Below are 19338 nucleotides of genomic sequence, written 5' to 3' on the forward strand. Positions count from 1 at the left end.
AAATTAAAAGATTGAACATACATATATGGAGAGTAAAACAGACAAAAACCAGAAATGAAAAATTAACAAAAAAGAAAGAAAAATAAACAAGTAACAGAAACGAAAATATATATTACAGATGCATTAAAATAAAACATAGTCATATTCATTAAAAAACGAAATGCATTTTAATTGACGATTATATCTTTTTAAACGGTGAATTCACACACATTTTAAGTGCCTGAACCTGTCAACCAAGGGTTCGCACGACAGTCGATACGTTGTCGGAGCAACCCCGAGAGAACAGAGAACAGAACCGCAACAAAAGCCTTGAATCGCTGGGTTGCAGCAATTGGGATAAGCACAAATACACATTGTTGGAAACATACAACACGATTTGCCAGCCATCTTCAATGTGGGCGCCGGGGAGTAAGTAGTAGGACGCAGTGGATGAAGTAACATGCCGAAAAAACCAAACTCGGGACAGCCACGGTGGTCTTCTGTGGGAGTGATGTGCGGGTAACCTCCACAGTGAGGACCTTGGGCTTTTGGTTCAGGAGAATACAATTATGCTTAGCAACAAGCTTCTATGACATATTAGAAATTTCCTTATATCCTTTTCGAGCTTTGGTCCAGGTTCAGCTCCACGCAAATCGGCGATCTTCATTGAGAGTCTATTAACACCTTAAACTCTCGCCGCACGTTTATTATTATTATTATTATTTAGTGACTGGTATGAATACCAGTACTAAAATTATGTTTGAGCATTGGCTGCAGAGGCCATCAGCTCTGTGTCGTCTGTGGGTGTCTGGATTATTTGTTATATTGTCATTTCGATAGTTTTAATGAATTTGCTTATTTTTTCAATGTTTAAATGACTGGGAATGGCGAGGATGTCGCTTATTTGTTCTGAGTTTAGTATTTCTGTCCTTGTGTTGGCGTGATTTGGACATTTGTTGCGGATGTGGTCCAATGTTTGGTGCAGGTTGTGCAGATAGGGTGATTTTCTTTTTTTAAGACATGGGTCTGTGTTGTGTGGCCTAGACGAAGGCGTTTACTGTTTTGAGAGGTCACTAAACCACAAAGCAGAAAGATATCGAGATGTGAAGTCAGACTTATTATGACGTATTTATGAGAAGCACTTTTCATTGAGATTGTTGTAAGAGTTATGTTATGATTGTCGCCCCGGTCAATGAAATTCACTGATAGTGCAGGTGAATAGCTCCAGCTTCCCCGTGAAACCCGCGTAACATTGGTACAATTACGTTCTGGATATTGTAGCAGATTAAACTCCAATTTATCCAGAATCGACCCGACACACTAAACATATGCCCTGCATATGAGGGCACCCCGCGCGACACTAACCACCTTTTCACATGCCCCACTAAACCCACTCATCTAACACCCCTCTCCCTCTGGACCCAACCTGTCGAAACAGCAAGTTTCCTGGGCCGGTGATTTACACTACACTATTACTGATAAAACAACAACATTGTGTTTTTCATTAAAAAGAAATGATCTTGAAATTTTACAGAAAATTATCAGAGATACCGGAAGTGTAACTCAATTTAAAGATTATAGACTAAGTAAAACTTGGCTCAACTTGTTTTTCAGAAGAAATCCAATGATGGTAAGTAGAGAACCCAAAAGTATTAGCAAAGCCAGAGCACTCGTAAAAGAGTGTTTGATACGGGAATGGTTTATAGTTTAGTTTTTAGAACTTAAAGAAGAGCTCGAAAACACTGGCCAGGAAGAAATTATGGAAACCCATTCGGGTATAGATATTTAATGTACGTATATACTTTATTAAGGCAAAGTGGTACATTCCACTTGTGAGTGTCTTAGAGGATGATGGGTTAACAATCATTGGTTACGATTCATGCCCAGTTTTATTTCACCTGAAATGGACTTGCTTGTAGGAACTTTCATATATAGAGGCGCCCCAAATCCATTTGCTATTTATTCACTTAATAATTGAAAGGAATGCTTTTGATTATTTATGAAATATTTAATATTTTTAAATTTGTGTTGTTTGACCTTATTAAATACCGTTTTCATTCTATAAATATTTAAAAATGCATGTGTTGGTTTTTCTAATGTCCGACTACTGAGGCCGAAGCGTCCGAGAATTATAAAGAGTGTCTAATTACTAACTCAGAACGTTATTCTTAAGTAAATCAAGTATAACTAAAATTAATGAGTTTCGTGAAAAAAATTCTGATTTTAAAATATTTCCAGTAGCTAAATTAATTTTCACAGTATTTATATGTAGAGTATTATGAAAGTTATGATTTTTTTTTTTGCTCGACAACTAGCCTATTTTTTTAAATTTGGTAACAACTAAAAAGACAGATCATTTTGACATTTAAACCAACGTATCACAAGAAAAATAAACAAATCACCAGGTTTAGTGGATTAGATAAGATTAGATTCTCTACGAGGTTTGCACTTCGACCTCAAGGCCTTTTGTGCTCTTGTCTGGTAACTTCACCTTATATGAATTCGCCTTGATCGCCGCATTTTGAGCTTAAGCTTCTGAAGCTTAAGCATTTAAGCTTCTTCATCTGCATTGCTAACAAGGCGAACTGAATACAGAAGGTGGAGTCTTCCCAAAACCGTTACTTTATTTTTCGCGATGTTGACCAGAGTGACGTCAGGTACCTTAATAATACAAAACAAATAAAAAAAAGGAGGAGAAATTACATGTTTGTAAAAGTTCAGCGAATGGCTTGATAATAATGTGATTTATGACATTTAAACTAAACAAACTAATGAAAACTTAAGTATCATCGCATGTTAAATTGTAAAAAAACCTCCAAACGTGGTTTTTATGCTTTTTTAATGCGGAAGAGCCGTGGCATGAAAGTGCATGTTTGGTAGTTTCTACTGCTTTCGCCTACTATTCCTCTTCATAATCAAGGAATTCCCCTTCCTTTTCTTTGTATAGGCTCGGAGCCTAGCGTTACCTCCAAGTCTCTTATTCTATCATTCTTGATTGAAAACCCTATTTTATAATTGAGGGTACAATATTGCGCCCATATTTATAACGAAAACAAAAAAAAAAAAAAACAAATCGCATAAAATAAAACCTTTGCGAGTGTTCATCTCGTTTTTTTAATAAAATTGTTAACAACTGATAAAGCTTCAAATAAAAACCCAATAGAAGTAAATAATAGCAAATAAAAAAGAAAATTCTTCTTCTGCTTTACAGTCTGTGGTGGGCCATAGCTTCATCAAGAATTTTTCTCTACTTTATTCTATCCATGACTACATCTCTCCAGTTGTTTGCGTTCATTTCCTTAAGATCTGCTTCGACGTCATCTAAACATATCTTTCGTGGCGCCCTCTTTTTCTTCCTCCAGTGGGTGTTAAAAAAATTAAAATTATATACTAACAATTCATATAATATACATAGGTATGTAATATTAGTATTAAAAACATTGATAGCTCTGCAAAAGTTTAAAATCACCGATGGTCGTACACATCCCAGAAAGGATACGTTTTTTCAACTCCACCACTCACGATGTGCACAATACAAAAGTGCGCCCATCTCGTACCACTATTTCACTCTCAGTGAATTTGACAGAATTGCTGTGTGTGTGTAATTTATTCGTGCGTTTTTTGTGTAATTTCTTCCTCTCGCATTCTTGTTCGCATTTCCACATTTATTTCAAGCAACTGAACCGGTGTGACGTCACACCTCTTTGAAGGGCCCAGTTTGGATTCTATCATTCTTGTCCAACACTGATATCTAATACTTATTTTATATATTGCATTCATATGTATAGTATGTATGGATGTATGAGTTGTGCTTGTTAATCCTTGAAGTACTACAACAACTGTGAAAGCTTTGCAAATGCTTTTCAGTTCCAACGCCACAAGGCGACAAGTCGGTAAAGCGACTTTTTAGTATGTATTTGATAAAAAAATTCAATCAACAGCAAATTTATTCTAAAAGTTAGTTGCAGTTACAACAGTCGGTACATAATTTTGTTGTATTTACATACATATACATGCATGTATTATGTATGCACGCAGGCGTTCGCATTCTCAGGTATTCAGCTTGAAAGCTTTAAAAGCATCATACTCGTATTAGCGCGACAAAACCACTTTAAAAAGTGCTTTTAGTGTTAGCGATAAAGTGGTTGTGTGATTCTAATGGGGCGACAAACTACCTATGTTCATATCTATGTATGTACAAGCATTTCTATATCTCTCTGCAAACATCAAGAGTGTTGCGTATGTATGTTTGTGTCAGTGTGATTTCATTTATGTGCGTTAGTATATAAATGCGCGCGCAAGCTTAAGTGCTTTTAATGAGGAAATGAGCACGAGCAGATAAAAATATTTATACACACATAGATACATGCATATGCATGCATGTATGTACTTCTATATTTGTATTATATGTACATATGTATGCATGTATGTATGTATCGCTCAAACGTTCCACTTTTGTATGCTTGATTGGTGTATCCAAGAGGCCAGAGATAAATACGCTTAAACTTTAAAGGAAAAAAAAATCATGTGGCCAGTCGAAGTTACTTGTGCCACATACTCAAAAAGCAACGACTCGCGCATTTGGTGGCTGTTGAGATTCATGGAAGTCCAATGTCTAATCTTTCGTTATTTGAGAGCGAATAGTCGTTCGCTACAGCTCTGTGTCGTAACTGACAAAGCTTTCTTTGGGATACTACAGTGTTAGAAATAACGCACCTAAATGCAAGCACAGACTCATACATACATAGGTATGTATGTATGTATATAATACATCCATTTGTATGTGTATAAATCTATTGTATGTATTTGTACGTGTGTATGTATCTGCTTACACTTTTGTAGGTACATAAGCTTTTTAATTAACTTATATAAAGAAATAACTACTTACATTTTTATAGATTTACTCACTCATTCAGAAATGTTTTCATAAACAATGTATTTCTTTGGGTTTATTAAACTCTTCTGTATCTATTCTAAAAACCAAGAATACTGTGCGGATCAATCCACTTCGACTTTTGGTGTTAAGAGGGCCATCTAGAATCGTGCCTCGCTGATTTTCCGTACTTAATCGTGGTCACACTGCGCTACGGGACGAATTCCGTGAAGGTCGTCCGACATCGGTTGCTGTACCAGAACAAAACGTTACTGTTCCTGAACTTACATATATTTCAAGATCGCCATACGACGTACAGTTAGCATTGGGCATTTGACAATCGGTTTATCAAAAGTCCTCGATATGCTGCTCGATGCAAATCCGGGTCCTTCCGGTTACATAGAACCGACTGTTGCGGAAACGCCTACTTCTATATGATCGTGATAGGCGATGGGTTCAGAGATCTAAGCCTATGAATCCGAAATGAATCAACTTTCGATCGCATGGGTCTTGAATTTTTTTCCAGAAGTGTTCGGAAATATAAAAGGCACAAATCCGAGGAAAGGAATTATCCCTCAATATGCTAATGAAAGGTCTTTTTTGTTGTAATAGCATACACATTTCCCCATAAATGTTTGGGGAATGCTGCTGGAGTGACTGTCCTGAGCTAGATATAAATCCGGTACGTTCTGGAAACCTAGAGCCGTTGGCCGTGGGGGGCTAATAAACAATGAAAGGTCAAACACATCGGCTCAAGCATGTGAATGAATATTTGAGCATTTAAAATATCGCATTGTTCCACGCTCAGCAACATCTAAAAGCCTTCAGATCGCAAGAACTAACTATTGGGAGATATTTAAAGAATTCGATAGCATAGAACCGTTGATCAGACCCCTGCACATTCATATACTCGTGTGATCAATATTATACATTCCGTGATCAGCCGAATGTTAGTCAACCAAAAACACTCAAGGATTCAGTGACCAGATCACTTTCCTCTTCCTCCGTATGGTAAAAATTACACCCGTTCGTGAAGACAGGTACATCAATGACCGTAGGATCATTGAAGAATTTTTAGAAGTTTTAGCGCCTTTTTTGTTATCTGCTTACCTGGAGAAATTATACAAATTTTGGTTAAAAAATTGAAAGTCTCGATGAAATTTTGAAAAATTTTGTACAAAGTTTGAAACTTTGCCTTATATAGTTTTTGTTGTAGCATGAAATATATTTTTATACTTTGCAATCTTGCAATGGGCTATGGACTGTACATATATGAGAAGAAATGGTAGGAGCCCGATTAATAGTTGCTAGAGCAAGTAAATATAATATTATATAATTGATGTACGCATCTGATATTAGGTGTTTGCCTGATCAATCGCTACTAGAAAAAACTTTTTTTGTTATTCGATATTTCATGTCTACAATCGGCTACGAAAGTTGACCTACCCAGAGATGGTCCCGCAAAAACGCATATGCCTACGGCGGTCGACACAAATAAACTAATTCAATTTGAAGCATAAAAACCTAATATCGACGTACATACATATGTATGTAGGTGTTATAATTACATCATTGTCTAGACTGCTAAAGCGAATAAAAACAATAAATTTATGCAAGTTTGACGCTTTAAACTTGGTTTAGAAAAACAATAACGTCACTTAATCAAGAACATTAAAATTTAATTAAAAATGTTTCCTCAACGCTGTAAAATTAAGGACGCAAACTCGTTGTGTGTCAGCAGTAAATCGGCTCATCTTTAGAAAGGCTTCTAACTAGTCTATTTAGAAATGGTATCGACCCACCATCTTTAATTGGCTGTGGAAATCGCTTATTATTTTCACTTTAAATTCTGGAAAAAATTAAACAACTTTTTTTAAAATTATTTTTAGACCTTAAATCATTATTCATTATTTGCTACATAAATATTACGATATTCGGTTTTTTTTAGATTATAGTGAGGTAAGATTGCGCCAATTCACATACAAGTACGTTTAGCGCACGAGGCGTTTGTCGGCCGATTACCCAGTTTGTTTAGACTTAACTTAGTCTAACTTAATTACTCAAGCTGTTAAATCGAGTTTTCGAATATATAGGTACATACGTATGCATTTATGTTCATATGCATATATTTTTGGCCCATTTTTGGAGATTTGGAGATTTTTAATTAATTAATTGTTTTTCAACATTTTTGTCCGTACAAAGTTTAAAAGCAAATAACTTTTTATTTGAAACAATTTAAAAATTTGTCTGTTTATATGTATTGTAATACATAAGTAAGCAATTTTTGAAAAAAGTTTATAGATCTTCGGACTCAGCGATTTTATAAAATTCCTGATCTGGCTCTTAGGTAAACGAATCATTAATTACACAGGCCTGCGAAATTTAACTTTTTTCAGTTTCTAGAATGGCTGTACTTGTTTCTTGTAGTTTTTTATGCGCTGAAAACGAATCTGACCTTCAAAATGCTCCATCACGTCAGGATTTTTGGTAAATGAAGCCTAAAAGGTAAAAAAATGGCCATTTTAGCCATTTTTGATAATTTTTTTGGGAATAGAAATTTTTTTTTTCAATTTTCGACGAAAAGGTTGCATAGTACAACTCTTTAGCTTTAAAACCCATTTTTTTAAATTATTGTACGATTTTAAAAAAAAAAGTTATGACATTTTGAAATTAACAGTTTCAGTTACGTATACGTTGGGTATAACGTCTATTATGTGAAAAAAAACTCTTGAGAAAGAAGTGAATACTTTCGTACTAACTAAATAAAAAAACGGCGTTTGCAAAAATTCCAATTCATCTGGCCAATCATGTTACAGCCAAAGTTAAACTTCCTGCAGTCTTAATTTACCGTTACCTACCGAATTCGACACCTGCAACCTTCTGCATCCACTTTGCAATAGTTTAATAGTTTTCAGTCAGTCACAATATAAGCCGTTTAGAACTAGTTCTTTTATGATACTGTTCTCATTCTTTCTGCAGGGGTTAACACTTTAACTACACTAACTGGTTTTCACGAACACCCACAGTTCTTGACGAATTCGTCAGTGTATTTGATGTTGTTGCCTTGACTGCTGATGGCAGTCAAACTCACAAGCTGCCATGCATATTAAAAGCCTATATAACACATCCACACATACTCGTATGCACATAATGCACATAATGCTTGTAAGCCATTTGTGTGAAAATTCTGCTTTTGTCAACTTGTCCAACGCGAACGCGGGTTGACGGCTGAATGGCGCGCAATCGGTCATACGGGCATCCATTGCATTTCTCTATCCAAATGACCCAGTTTCACTGGGCGTACAACGCGCACACACGCGCACACACTTAAGGCATGCATACATGACAAGTTGTTGTGCCCCCTTTTATGTGCCACACATATTATCGTTCACGCATGCATAAACACTAATACACACACACACATACGTAAATACTAACTTAGCGCAACACATTTTCCAACTCTGCCATTGCATTTGGACGTATGTATGTATATGTATACAACAACCTAACAAAGCAACAAACACAACAAACATATCAAACTATCAACTCATCAACAACATGACAACGGCATACAAATTGCTGCTTCCATTGCAACAATTTTTGTGGTGATTGCTACAGCTGCTGGCCTACTCGTAGTTACTGCTGCAGGCAGAAGTTTTTGTTTGGTGTTTTTGTTGTCCGTTTGCGCGCATTAAAGCACGCCTCACTTAAACTTTTCGCCCCCTCGTGTGCTTGGCAAATAGCATTGAGTGAAATTTAGAATCTATTCTGCCGGATCAGATGTGTCCACATCTGTTGGACGACGCAGTGCCACTGCATTAGCAGCTATGGGCCAGATGTTGCGCATACAAAGTTTTTGAATAGTTGAATAGGAAAATAGGCCAATGCAGTTTGTTTGAAGATTATTCTAATGGTATCTTTCACAGATGCACACACATAAGTACCTACACATACTCAGGCACAGTTGCAGTGAAAATAATAGTAGTACTTGTATAACCGAAGGAAAGTTAAAATAATAGGCAACAGGAATTTTTTAGGATTTTGTTCGATATTTTTAAACTAATTAATATATTTAATATTATTTTTTAAATAATTCGCAATCGAAGATGGGCGTAGATATTGTTCACTGTACAATATTCGATGTTCCAGGGGAGGTAGTCGTGATCCAATTGAAGATTTGATTCGTTCGTAGGTCGGTACAACAAGACTTATTACTTTAAAATTCGAATCGTGCAAGCGTTTAACCTTAACGATTACAATTCGCGTAAAAATTTCTGCGAGACAATGTTGAATCGATTTCGTACAGTGAACACTTTCTTTTAGAGTGAAGAAGTCCATTTTCATTTAAATAGAAGTGTAAATAACCAAAATTGCCATTATTGGTCACCTAAAGGACAGAACCCACTATTAAAACATTAACAGCCACTTCACAGGCCCAAACTGACAATTTGGTGTGCATTGTCCAGCAGTGGGATAATTAGATAATATTTTTTGAAAATCGCCAATTTCTGCAGACGGTGTCACATAGTTTTAGCCGCACACGGCCAGAGAGACCATGACGATACTGCGTGATTTTTTCCCTAACAAACTGTAAAAGTACTGGCCACACAGGTTACCCTATGTCAGTTTTTCTGTAGGGCACCTCAAAAGTAAAGTCTATGAAACCAGCCCTGCGACGATCTCAGCAAATAAAGCAAATATCTTCTCCAGCGAGAGGCACAGAGTACGGATACCAGATTACAAGAGTGTATCCGGCGTAAGGGTCCAAATTTAGATGAAATAATAAAAAAAAATTATTTGGAATAAACTTTTATTATTAGTAATTCCCTTATAATTTAGCTTTTAATTCCTAATTCTGCCATCGAACAACATGTACTTGCCCGAAACCTTCGAAAAGTGCAACATCTTCGACTAACTTGCTCAATCGGCCATTTAACGTTGCTGAGAAAACATTCCCAGAAGTTTGAAGTGATTTCTCGTTAATTAACGCTATTGCTTGAAAGATTTTTTTCAACGACGTTTTGTAAGATTTCAAATAAAATTAGGAGGTAAATACGAGTATAGATTTTTCTATACACGCACATAAACGCATTGAATGTAGGTTAGGTTAGGTTTTTGTGGCAGTCGGCTGAGAGTAGCCAAACTCACTTAGGCCATATAGGTCCGTTATTGTATCATTGTGTAACACGGGAACCCTACTCTTAGTTTTCATGAAGCAGGTTAGACTCTCTTACGAAGCGTAGAATATGTTTTATCCCAACACCGAATAGTTCCGTAAGATAGTCAAAATTATATTATCCCAACAACCTTGCTCTACTCCTAGCTAAGGCTGGACAATTACAAAGGAAGCATTCTACTTTTCCTCCTCTACTTTTTCTTCGTATCTACAACTTCTGCAGTATTCATGCGAAAATATTCCTAGCTTATAAGAGTGCCAATGACCGGTGACACAAGCCACGACCTTCGAGATGTTCTCTCTTGAGGGGTTAAACAACTCTCCTGATCTTCTCTTAGCCTAGTTGTAACATAAGTATAATTGAATGTAACAAGACAAACTTTTGAAGGGAATATTTAAAAAATAAATGCCTTTCGCTTGCAAACGCCGGTGTTAACTTATTTCCACGCTATTCTCACTCGGGTGGGTTAAATAGAAAATCATAAAAAGTATTTACTGTCGGCAGACAAATATTGTTTTCGTTTTTTAACAGTTGATTTTGACCGTAAAAATCAGTTACTGAATTACAGTTAATAGGCTGGTGTCAAAACATTAAAAAATATCGGATGAAAAATTTATCCTAAATGTGGAAAATAAAAAATGACATTAAATATTAAGTATTTAACAAACTGTCACATCTGAGTTCTGAAGAAAATCAATTTTAAAAATCAGCTATGAAGTCCAGCATAGTTTGCGAATGACACATATTTATGCACGTATATGCATTTCAAAATACAAATACAAAAAAATACAGTATAGCAGAAAGAATAATAATGAAATTTTGTAATAATGCCAAGAGATATTATAGCGTGGAAAATTATAAGAATTTATAGCACACTAAACATTAAAATAGCGTTGGCAACCTTTTCACGGACATTCAAGTCAAGTTTTGTTGTCATGCTGAATTCTCAGTTAACTGAAGTGGTTATGCAGAAAATCCATTGTCATTGCTATTGTTTTTATAGCACTTGTTTTTCGACTGCCATTCTGACTAAGTACCAGGTCGATATGATACGTATGTACACGAGTATGCAGCAGTAGCAGCCTCTGCTCTCAATTCGACTCAGCTCGTAACGTCAAGAATCCTTTCTGTGTTATCCGGTGAGTACCGTCCTCGTTCGCTCATTTTAAATACCGTAACCTAGTTAGGTTCGTTGCATTTTATTGCGCATTGCAACGGTATGGATTTTATGTAATAGCGGTAACGATGCAACCATACGAAATGGTCATAGTTGCTTCGCATATGTATGTACGTAGGTATGTATACATATATGTATATTTTTTTATATAATTATTATATGCAGAGTTGGTGCGAATTAGAAAATAGCCCAAAGTAAAAAGAGTTTAGAATCTACACGTCTCGGGATTAGGACAAAGTAATTACCGAAAAAAATTTGTTTATAAAGTTTATTTTTATACAGGGGCTTAAAGCTACAGCGGTGCTCCAGTATAACGAATGGCATAAAGTTAGCATCTTTTGCCGTTCGAGTACCACTGCACTTCTAATAAAAGTCTGTCTCCATATGACTTGAAATTTGAGTTTTCTTTTGTTTCATTTGGTACAAAGTTAAGTTTTCTTCGAAAGTTAAGATAAAATATTATACCAGAGAAAGAACTAAGATGTAAAAGATCTATCATTGTTTTTCCTAGCTCTAACTATTTACTTTTACATCCCTTAATAAATGACCAACGAATAAGTGGCCTACTAAGCCTTTTTCTTATACTCGTATGGCCTGGTCATAAAATATACTAAGTGACCTTTATATCTATTTATACATTAGAAAGATATATCTGGTGGTGGATGGAAACGGTGTCGATTGCAATATTTTAGGTAATTCATCATATAAATATTTCGTTTGGGCTACGAGAAAGTTCGGCAAATACGGTAGACGACTTGGATGCCCTTGGATGAAGTTCCTATAAGTCCAGAATCGAATCGCATCAAAGGATTACTTCCACTTGCGTTGCCAAACGCTTCTATTCTAATATGGTAACTTTTTTATATATGTACTTATATATACTCGTATGTTTTCCTTTAACTCCTAGTGGAGCTTAGAGCATCACTTTTTTAGGTTGACATTATTTATTTAACAACACTGTGCGACAATTAAAGTTATCCAGTAAAAATTTCATTTGAATCTAAATTATAGATTTTAATTATATGACAAATTAATGAATATGAGAAATGGTCATTTCAAATTTGTTTTTTTAATATTTGCATGATTGATTAAAACTAACTTCATTCAAAACAGTATTATAATTTCATATCTATAACGGACTTAACTTGTAAGAGAGGCTATGGCGTGACGAAGTATAGTAATGATGCCTTGTCCGCTTTCGTTTTTCTCATCAATTTAATTTTTAAATTATTTTTAAGTTTCAAAGGACTAAATATACTCACTATACTCACGAACGAAATTGGATATATCTACAATATAAAAAAAAATTTGTAGAGAGCGACCGAACTTCGACATCGGCTTCGGCCACAAAAGTTCCGCTCGGTTTCCGCTTGAGCTCGGGCAAAAAATAAAAATAAATAAAAAAACATTCGGGGCGTTGGTCGAACTTACTAGTATCTTTAAGTTTTTTTGTTCAAGAATTTTACCAACTTTTAGTATTTGTAACATTTTTCCAACACCATCAAATAGTATCAAATCCAAATTTTGTTTAGTTGCTGTGAAATATCATCTGCTCCCCCATCGATTGTGGCCAGTGAGTAATTATTGACTGCGGCAAACCAGCTTTAAATCGATAGACAGTGCCGTTAGGAACGTGAAAATGCTGATCGGCTATTGGGTTTACATTACTTATTAAGTATTAAGTATTCACTGCCTGTATTTTGTTTGTTTGTTATTTTTACAAGCTTAAATATACATATACCTATTATGAGTTCAAATTAATGCGATTGAGACTTATATCAATTTTCTGTATCGGTATTATAAAAATACTGGATTCTTTCAAAGTCATGATTGTTTATTACTTGGACTCTGCAAAATGTTTGGTTTAGCCCGACCTCAAAAATCAATGTTCGGTCGTTCTTTAAAACTTGGTTTAATTTTCACCTTCATGTTCATCTTGTTTTTTTTTATATTTTTTATTGAAAAGTGAAAAAGAAAATAGATGAACTTTCCTCCAACGAAATTAAATAGATGCAAAAAATCTGTACTTGTTCTGGCGAAAAGCAATTAAATTTTTTTAAACAGCTGGATATATTCTGTATTGCTTCACTTGTATATGAAATTTTTCCTGTATAACAAAAAAAAAAGATTTTTGTCGCAGGGTGTAATATCTCAATATAAGTTAGCATGTTACTGGTGGATGCTTCACCGGACTCTGTGGGGATATTCACAAACCGGGAACTTCATTTCCCGAAATAGCATATAACATTAAATGAGGCAAATCAGCTAAGCTCTTAAACAATGGAAAGGTGGTTTGGTCATTTGATTAAAAAAAGTAGACTGTAGACTATTTTTTCAACTACACATTTTATAGCATCATCTGGGTATCGCTAACGAAAAGAAAAGCCACACAGCTCCTTTGCCCTGTCGTATGTACGGTTTTTATGTTTAAGTATCTGGAGGGTTTTTCAGGATCGAGTTTCTTTCTAGCAGTGCCTTATTTTGACCGATGATACCCAGAAAATCTATAATTTACTAACTGAAAGAGTTTCGTTTGAGAATCGAGGAAAAATAATAATTTAAATGCATTTATGTAAAAACTGCAATTCGAAAAATAATAGTTTTTTTTTTGTATGATAGTTTGTCCAACAGAGCCCAGAATAATTGAGTTAATAGAAACATTTTTTAATCGCTCAAGCCACATTTTTTCCGGCCATTGTCCTTGCCTTTTGTCATGGGACTATTATTATTTGACGAATTTTCATTTGGAAATGCGCTTACAGTCCATGGAAGTAGATCACCAGGTACGCCTAATAGTCCTTGAATTTAACCAAAAAAATCGACTTCGTAAGCGTACACGTGAGGTCATTTGGAAATGCCTCTACTACTTGCATACATACGAGTATATCAATAAACATAAACAGCTCGATTCTGAATAGAAAATCCATGGGAGATTTTTCTGTACGAGTACTCTCGTCCCTCTTTTCACAAACGAACTTCGAAAAAAAAAAGTTTTTTTTTATGAAAAAAGTAGTTTTCACGAATGCAACAAAAAAAAAGAGAATGTGATGGCATTTTCAAATAATTTTTCCGCCAGCCATGAGAACAGAAATGTAAGAATTTAAACTTCTCAACTTCGACTAAAATTTAGTTTTAAGACCAAAAAACCCCAACAAGAGTAAACTAAAGTTATTTCAAAACATGATACAAGGAAATTCTCGAAGCGCGAGAGTTTTTTATTCAGGCAGTAAGGAGGAGGTTAGGAAAAGGAAAAGGAAAGAACGTCAATGCTTTAACAATAATTTTTATTTTTTTGTGTGTATTTTTTACATTAACACTAACCGTACCGCGCCCGGTCAAATGACCGGTTACAAAATTAAATTTAAAGGCTGCACTTATAATCTCTTGTTTCCTTTGTATTACATAATACAAAAAAATGAAAATGTATGATTTATTATTTCATTTTTATTTGAAAATATTAATTATATATTAGAAAAAACTAAAAATTTGTTTTGAAAAAACAATTATTTCATAACCAATCAAATGACCGGTTGCTATAAGAATAGGTATACGTGATACACCGGTACGGTTAGTGTTAAGAAAAAATAATTTATTAAAATTATTTAGAATTCTTGAAAATTGGGATACCACTTTGTTGCTTATTCTATGTAGAGTGTGCTTCTGATTATGTTTCTAATGCTTTGGGATGCTTCTAAATATTGAGGTGACGTTAAAGTATGTATATCCGTTGCGCTATCGCAAGCGACTTCTTCGCTTAGAGTTGCTAAATGTGTTTCAAAAATCTGAACCATCAGATCAAGGACTTTACTCATAGTGGATTGGGCCCGAGAACCTTTCGCATCTTTTTCCATTTCATATGTATCTACCTTCAGCAAAAAAGCTGAAGCTGCAATGGTCGAAGTACCACTGTTTCAACTTAGCAGTTCCTTCTTTTGCTACTATTTGGGAAGCTCTTTCTACTCGTATTATGTATTTTTTAATAATTTATTTTACTTTCTTCCTCTTTTTTCAACTTTATTTGAAACAATTTCAATTCTTACATAATCCAAACGACTTAGAACTGTCACAATGCAGAATTAAGCTATTTCGAAGTTCGATTTTCGTACTCCCAGTATTTCGAGGAAAAATCTTCTCTTCGGGAGTCTAGAATTGGAGAATTTTTTTCTGGAGAAAAATAAATCCGCGAGTATTCAGCTCGTCAGAAATACTTGCGATTGGGTTGAAAATGAATTTCCCTTCAAAATATGTGCTTAATTTGCTTTCTTTTGACTGGACCTGAGACGAAACTCTATAATAGTCAAATTACAGTGACATTCCTCTTTACTACATACTTTTTCTGGTTTATATATGATTTAAATGATCCATGCAAGAAATGCATTTGCAAATTTGTATAATAAAAACTTGTATGTATGTGTGCATTTATACTTACACGTTTACATGCAACGGTAACTTTACGTAATCAGGTCAGAAGTGTTGCTCAGAACTGTGTATTTATTGACTTATTTCACATAAAAAAAAAAAAAATTTTGTACTAGTATGCAAACAAATTTATGAAATATTATATGAAAATGTTGACATCAAGCGCAATTTGCTCTTAGCAATAGGTTAGAAAAAGCATTTACTTAAGTGTGTATGTAAGTTAGGATACACTTAATTTCATTTAGGTTTTGACCTCTGGCACTCTGTGCGATTGCCACAGTGGTATAGAATAGCTTTCAAATTACGGATAAGAGGTTGACGATTGAATCGAGTACTCTTAATATAAAACAGGTTGGATGAAAATTATAATAGGTTGGCTGAGCTATTAACCAATAGAAAAATATAAATTAATGTTTCAGCTTTCGTTTGAACACAAAAAAAATGTTATTTTGATCTGTCAACTCGCTCAACTCATTTTTGAAATCAGCACTAGTTATTTTAATAATACTACCTTAATATAGGGTTATTTAATAGGTGCGTTTTTTTATTTTTCGCTTGTCATTTGTAAACTTCATTAGTATACATTTCATCATGGAACGCTACACACTTGAGCAACGATTGCAAATCGTGCAAATTTTTTATGAAAATAATCGTTCTGTTGCTGCTACTTTAAGAGCATTACGGCCATTTTACGGTCCATTTAACAAGCCGTTCCGTTTTGGGGTTATGTGAAGTCATTGGTCTACAGTAACAAGCCGGCGACGATTTGTGACCTCAGAGCCAATATTGAACGCGAAATTGCTGGAATTTCGGCCGATTTATGCAAAAGATTGGTCGAAAATTGGGTTCAACGATTGGACTTCGTAAAACGTGCACGCGGTGGTCATGCAAAAGAAATCGAATTTCATACTTAAATGTATATGTTCAAACTCGATAATAAAAAAAAAATTAGTTAAAAAAGTCAAACCGTTTGCGTTTTATTCAAAAAAGTTCAAAAGTTGAAGCGCTCTTACTGAAAACCCCTATATTAGGAAGGGGTACTTCTTCTTTTCATTATCCGTACGCTTCTCAAAATTTTTAACACAGAAATTTATATAGCAGAATTTTGACAATACATCATTTCGAAATTAATTAACGATATTTTTCCTGTTTTTCAATGCGTACTTTTCTTCTATGCGTGGATGATCTGAAAATCTATTATGAAATTAAATGTCCAGAAGATTCATTCACTCTCCTGCGTGAGTTGAATAATTATATAGGTGGTATGTGCGTAATCGTTTGTTTCTTAACGTTAGTAAATGTCACTGTACTTCGTAAGTTGCTGTTGTTTTTGGAGTGGTTGAATATTTCCACTGAAATAATCCTAATTAGCGACCAGTACCGTTTTACTACCACTATCTCGTGTTTTGATGTCTTTTTTTTTGTTTTTAGTGTTTCCAGGTCAGATCCTTTATCTCGATGCCTGAGATTTCCTTAATTTGCTGTAAAAACGGCTTACCGAAGGAGCGGAGTCGTGCTCTAGCTAGCCCTGGACATTCTAATAAGTAGTGGAAAGGACTTTCTTTCACCCCTTCCGCTTGACAGCTTCTGCAGATGGGAGTACTTCGTAAGAGAAAGTATGTATATTGTTCCAAAAGTTTACTCCATCTCAAACTCTCCGATAAAGACAGTTAGTGAATTATAAGTCTTGGAGGTTTATATTGACTCCAAGCTCAACTTCACCATCCACATAATTTATATTCTTTCTAAATTGTTCGCAATGTTAGCCTTTATTCGTTGAAATAGTTCTTGGTTTTCTGATCCTTATACTCTCAAACTATTGTACTCGTCCTTAGTTCGTTTGGAGACCGTTTCATGTAGTCTATATTAATAAATTAGAGTCTGTTCAGAGAGGTTTTGTACGTTTTGCTTTGCGCTCGATGAAATTTGTTGATCCCATTCTGTCCTATCGTTCTCGTTGCTTATTAATAAGTCTAATGTCCTTAGAGTCTAGGTGTGTTCTGTTGTGGATGTGTTTTGTCTTTGATATTTTTGCCTCCTCGATATATTACCTGTATCTGCTCAATAAAATTAATTTTAATGTACCCTCACGCATTTTCCGTTGTATTGCTAAAACTGTTTATGGAATGAATGCCCCTTTTAGAAGGACACTAGTTCAGTTTAATGTTTATTCTTCTTCCTTACCTTGATTTCTCTTACTCTAAGTTTACTCTTGAGAAGTTACTTACAAGACTCTTATCATAAGGTCTTTGCCTGTACCTATCCATCTAATAGTCTGTAAGCATCTCGTTTGTCGATTAATAAATAAATAAATTAATAAAGAATTTTATCTACATAGTAATATTTTACAATACAAATACAGAATATTGTAGTATACAAATTTCGTACCCTACCCGATATTGTTTGTGAAGACCCAAGTATGGATAAGCGTGATGTGGCTAATAACGTATGGTATCTCAAATGAATGAGTAGTCCGTATTTTACATTCGAAGAGTTTCATTTGGAAACACTGTTCGGAAAGTTGGAGATGGATTCGTGAATATTTCAGAAAACAGCTATGAAGCAGTATTTTCTAGAGCTTGTGGAAAATCATTAAATATATGGCACACAAGTATTGAGGTATCTGTGAAATAATTGCTAAGTAAGAACCGCGGCTGATTTAACCCAATTATGTAATTAAACTGGAATATTTTATACAATTCTGCTTTCATTTATTCACTCACATTGCTGATTGACATTCCTTTTGCTTAATGTTCAGCTTCCATATGTCAAATGACACCAATTGCAATGTAGCATTCAGCGCGACACCGAGCATACACTACATACACGAGTATGCATAGATTCCACTTTTTTGCATAAGGGCATACATCAAAACATGGCATAACTCATATGTGCTTCCACGTATGTATACATGTGCAAACTTATAATATCGAATTGTCCAGGGATGTTGGCCGGAGCGAGCAAACGGTGAAGCTAACGATGTTTTCGTAATATGCTGAATTGACATTTAATTCGATAGAGTTAGCAATTTTGCAGCTACTGTCGGTCCTTCGGTGGCTACTACTACGGGTGCACTTATGTGGTGTTTTTGTACTATGTAGTTATTTGACCGTATATGATGGATACAAGTATACTCTAGCTCGACATATTAGTTGTATGTCAGTCAGGCGCAGCATTTGTAACCGAAACTACAGTACTCAAATTTTATTATTTGTAAATTTGTTTTGTTTGGTATGAGTTGAAAAATTTTATGCGCAGTATTGTATCATAAAATAGAAACACAGCGTTCCTTTATATTTACATTTATAAAGCTCAACAGCCGAGTTGATTGTGATGAATATTTCGAGTATCTGAATGACTTTGTCTGAAAGTTTTCTTCTACTTTCCCGGTTATTGTAGAGTCTGCAGGCTGCACCTATGCAAAATCAAGAGATAAAGTTAACATTTTCACTATCAAGATTTGCGGCAAATGCGGTGTGCACCGTGCAAGAACAGTGTCATGAATTTGACCGATCATATGATAGCCTCTGTTGATAGGAATATACGACAATACTCATAGCAAAGTTTCTATCTCAATGGTATGTGAAAAAGTTGTTATAATCATTTATTTACGTGTGATATTGCATCTTCCCCTAATTTGTGCATTTTCTCGTTAAATGAACTTATATACACACACGTCAAGCAAAAATCACTTACCCCTTGTACTCATAAAC

The sequence above is a fragment of the Anastrepha obliqua genome, chromosome 4, assembly GCF_027943255.1.
Source record: "Anastrepha obliqua isolate idAnaObli1 chromosome 4, idAnaObli1_1.0, whole genome shotgun sequence".
Classification (NCBI taxonomy): domain Eukaryota; kingdom Metazoa; phylum Arthropoda; class Insecta; order Diptera; family Tephritidae; genus Anastrepha; species Anastrepha obliqua.